A 5,322-nucleotide genomic window follows, 5' to 3' on the forward strand; every position below is an offset into this window, starting at 1 on the left:
GAGCACATGAATGAGCTGCAAACAGCGGCCACCTGATGTGTGAATGACCAGTGAAACAAACACCCATAACCTGGCATCATGAGTTTTAGCATCTTCATGACACCCAGACAACTTTCCAGGGGATCTAATTAGAAAGAATCATTCACCTATAAATCATTAATTAATAGAGGAATTACTTACAATTTGAAACCTGTTTAAAAACAAACAAGCTAACTTACTAGAAAGTGTGATCAAACTGTTTAACTAGAAATGATCTAAAGTATTCAACATGAACTCCGTCACATCCAAATCAACCTAATAAGTAAAAGCTGGAGGACAAGTGAAGATGCTGCAGCTTTTAAAGGACAAACTCTTTGTACAGTCTGACAAGAAGAAGACAAGATAAGCTCCACCTGCACTGACGTGTTTCATTTGTGCTTCAGTTTATTAGGGAGCAAAAAGACTTCACTCATGTCTCTATGATATCGAGGACTTTTATTTGTCTCCTCCTGGATTTGTGGAACCACTTTCACTTGTTTTATGAACACATTTCCAGATGTCTCTTGACCAGATGTTCTGATGCGTCTCTGTGGCCTTCTGACCAGAGTTTGAAGGAGACTTTTTAAGTCTCTTTGACGTCTCTCTGCTAAACTGTGATCACATTTTAGAAGAATCTGGTTTTATTTATTTCTATCCCTGCTGTCGCTCCTGTTGCATCACTTCATGTCTCCTTCCTGGTGGTCAACAACCTTCATATCATCCTTTAAGGTGCCATGACACACTTGAAATCCATTTTTCCTTCAATGATGTGAAGCTGTCCAGGCCCAGGTGCAGCCAGAAGCCCCAGGTGATGCTCTGCTCTGCTGGATTTCAGTGTTGGATGTTGATGTTGACCTGCAGGGCCTCAACAAAACGCTTTTCCAGCAGTGTGGCTGCATGTGGACGAGGAGATCAGTCAGGTGTTGTCCTCTGGTGCCCTCTACAGACAGACAGGAGGAGCACACACTGCAGTCCAACAGAAGCCATGAATACACTGCTGTGCATCAGTGCAGCCTCTGAATGCACACATAGTGCTGCTCCCGCCAGAGGGGACGCTGGAGCGGTTTCAGTCGATTTAAACGACACGAACGACAATAAAAACTAGTGGTGTGCTGTGGTGTTCCGCTCGTTGTTTCTGGTCTTTATCGCATTTTCAGGCTGGTTAGGTCTGGAGCCTCCAGCGCCGTGAATCGATGGGGAAGTTTGGGGAAGAACCAACAGTGAGATAATGGATTATTGGAACAATGGAGCAAGCTTAATTGCAAATCTCACCCTCAAAGAAGTACAGCATTCAAACAGGGGCGCATGTTTCACGATGACTCACTGCAGAGGGAACATGATCAACATTAGGCTTCACGTCGGTTTCATTCAGTCACACGATGGGAACGTTCAGAGTAGCTCCACTGAGACGTTCCTCCTGTCCTTCTCCCTGTGAGCTCTGTTTCTGGAAACAACTACAGAAGTTTTACAATAAAACTTATTGCAGAAATGACAAAAGCAAACATTTGAATAATGAGCTGCTGTGCCAGGATGTTGCAGGATTTACTCCCATTTAGCTGCAGGAGCTGAATGAGGTCAGCGTGACGTTGACCTGATCAGGTTCACATTCACACCACGTTGCATGTACGTGGACATGAGCGTTGACACTTCTGCAGCGTGTACATATTAGTCTGTGCTTTGCTTTGAAATATAAGGAAGCAATGTGCAGAATAAATCTACACCTTAGACAGTCACACATCATTTAAGGTGTTTTCTGGTTTGGCAGTGACGAATAAAATGTCTAATAACAGCCTCTGAATGAGACGCAGGGAAGAGGTTTTTGATTTAGTTTCCTTGGACTCCAAAAGAAGCCCAAAACGAATCTATTGATTAATGCAGAACAATAAGTTGATCAATAGATAGATAGAACAGAATAAAGTACAAACAGTAGCACTTTGTTGATTGTTATGAACTAAAATAATGGCATAAAAGGCCACAATAATCGTGATAATACGTTCAAAAGGTCAGAAAAATCAATAAGATTAGGAAATTTAGGTCGTGTGGGAGAAATAAGACCACAAACTTGTTTTTTCTTCTTTTTGAATGCATAACCTTTCTTTACATCTGACCTGCATGATGTGAAAGATGCCATTCATTTCATGCCAAGTGTCATGCAAATCACTTCTCCACAGCTCCACATGACCAGCCAGCCGTCGTCCTTCTCATGCACTGCTCTATATAAACCTTACATGTAGGGAAGTCCTCTCAGTCCTGCATCTGGAACAACAACCACCACCATGGCTCTGAGGACTTTGGTCGTCGCCTGTGCTCTCTTTTTGGGATTGTGCGTCGTCACGAGCGGGAAACCGGCTGAAACGACGCACGCCTACTGCAAGATCGTCTGGTAAGAGTTCATTTATCAGTGATTCTATAACGTCTGTATGAATACAGAGAGTGATGCGAGTCCTTCTGTTCCCAGGTTACTTGGAGTCCCGTGTGATCACGTTAACATGGCTCTGGTGTCGCAGATTAAAGCAATGGGCTCATACAAGGTAAAACAACAAGCAAAAATGCTGATACATTTTTTTATCTTGACAAATATTTGCTGGTTTATATCAGAGGACATTCATCGATACTGATTTACTAAATGCATTTCCATCCCAGCTGGGCCCGGTCACTCCATCACTGATCCAGGCCAACCACACCTCTGCAGTGGGTCAGGTGGAGAGCGTTAACTTCACCATGATGGCCATATCAATGAACCTGGGCTGCCATGTGGAGGTAGGAAACACGGCCCTGCGTCTAATTCATCCTAATCACCATCCTTAAAATGTCGGCGTTAGAAGGAATGCAAACAGCACTTTATGTAAAATATAATGAAATGTTTTATCTGGTGTCCGTTCAGGGTTCCTCTGTGTCTGCGTTCTGGTTCAGCCTGTTTGATAACGGCACCAACTACTGCAACCTCCGCAACGTCATACAAGGTACGTTTGAACTTTTCAAAGCTTTCGTCCTAAAACTTCATTTAAGGCGAGTGTCATTATACTTTTACAAGTAAAGAAAAACCTTGAAATCTGAGTCAGAATCCAGTCGTAGAAGTTTTGCACTGAGCTCCATCACTGCCTCTGTGTGTTCTGTCTGTGCAGGGAGCGGACTGACCAAAGCTCCAGGCTTCATCGAGTTCACTAACGAGTGGCTCTGCCTCGGACTCGGACTTTCTGCCTGCAAAGGATGAACGTGAAACGTGTGTTTTGTCCTGGTTTAAGTTTATGTCCTGTCATACAACACAGAGAATGGATTTATGAAGTAGACCAGTGTTTGTGTCTCTGCTCTGAGAATATACGACTGTGAAATGTGTGTTGTGTCAATACTATTAAATTGATGGATTTCCTAAATAAAAGTTTGTGATGATCGTCCATCCATCCATCATCTCTACACCTTAATCCTCACCAGGGTCATGGGGGGCTGGAGTCTATCCCAGCTGACTCAGGGTGAAGGCAGGTTCACCTGGACAGGTAACCAGTCTATCACAGGGCTACACTTAGAGACAGACAACCAAGTACACTCACATTCACACCTACGGACAATTTACAATCACCAATTAACCTCAGCATGTTTCTGGACTGTGGGAGGAAGCCGGAGAACCCGGAGAGAACCCACGCTGCACAGGGAGAACATGGAGACTCCACGTAGAAAGATCCCGGGTGTCCTCACCGGGATGCGAACCGGCGACCTTCTTGCTGTGAGGCAACAATGCTAACCACTGATCACCTTGCAGCCCTTAGTGGCATCAAGGAGGTGATTTCCTTCAAAACCTTCAGCTCGACTCTCTCCACTGCAGTTCCACGTTAAACAGGAAGTGCTGACTGATAGCCAATAATGTTTCCCACACAGCTGCTCTTCAGATCGTTCCTTGAACTTTACACACGATGGTGTTCCACATTAAAAATAAGCCGATGAGCAAAAACCTGAGTAGAACATAAACATGGTTCTCCTGTGGTTGGCTAACCTTAACCAGACTGTGGGTTGGACAAAAGGTCCTGAGAATGACTCAGAACTGATTATTCATATAAAGGTGTGCAATGATTGTGTCATGCTGGCCCAAGACTCCTGTACATTAAGACATTTATTCACGCCTAATACTTTTTGATATGAAGAACTGCCGTCGTCATTGAGGCGCCTTCAGCCTGCCGCTCATCTGAACACCCAGAAGAAGTTGATCCATCCAACAAGTGCATTAGCACGGCTGGATTAACCTTTAAATGCAAACACGTGTTTTTGGCCCCTCTACATCCTCTGTGCTCGTCAGTGCCTTTAAAATAAATGCTTCATTAAAATAAATCGGTTAGGAACTCAACAGAAGTTGGGTCATTTGTTTAAAAAAAAAAGTACGATTCATGGTTACTAGCATTCACTTTCCATAGAATGAACCTGCCTGAAGCTGAAAGTAATCCAGGCTTATTCCCTGATCTGACAATGCATGCTCCGTTTGAAAACACTCCCGACCAGCCATGATTCAAATCAGAGATTAAAGCGATGAATTCAGTTGTGTTTGATGCGTATCGGTGGCACAAACAAGCTGCAGCACACGGACACCAGCGATGAATCAGAAGGAGCAGCGCTGGTCTGTGTTTCCGTCGCTCTAGCGCAGCTCGAGGGAAACAAAATCTGATGTTTCCATCTGAGTCTACACACAGTGTGTGGACTGTCTGCTGTCTTCTACTGCAGCAGATCAGATGAAACTGACTGTCAAGCCTCCTGATTCTCTGATGTTCCACTTTGATGTGAAGTGTGTCCAGACGGCTAGAAAAAAAAAAAAAGGCGCCATCTGACCAACTTACATCATCAATCAAGAGTGAAGTGATTTTATTAAACCAGAGTAAAACCTGAGTTAGCTTATTTATAGGTGATGATGGATATGAGGAGGACTACGAAGCAGCATTGTGCACAAAGCTGACTTACTTAATGGTCTGATCAAGGTCAGAGTTTAACTACATGTAGCACAGAGCACAAGGTTTGCTTATGTGGCAGGGTTAGACCAAGGGGGGTAGTGGGGCGTAGGAGAGAGCAATACGTGAGCTGTACCAGTATCTAGAGAACCCGACAACGCCACCTGGGGACTCTCACTCCAGGAACTACAAGTCAGATGTGAACTACCGCAATTAGTCACAAAGGTCACACAAGTTCGTTTGCTAGGAGAAGACAGAGACGTGGTTCAAATTCAAAGCAATTGTAGTTTATTGAATATTTGGTGGAATTGTTGATTAGTAACTAGATTTCTGGAGTGCCTGCGGGAGAAGCAACCTAAAAGCCAGTACAAAAACA

The sequence above is a fragment of the Stegastes partitus genome, unplaced genomic scaffold (genome assembly GCF_000690725.1).
Source record: "Stegastes partitus isolate 25-593 unplaced genomic scaffold, Stegastes_partitus-1.0.2 Scaffold1272, whole genome shotgun sequence".
Taxonomy (NCBI): Eukaryota; Metazoa; Chordata; class Actinopteri; family Pomacentridae; genus Stegastes; species Stegastes partitus.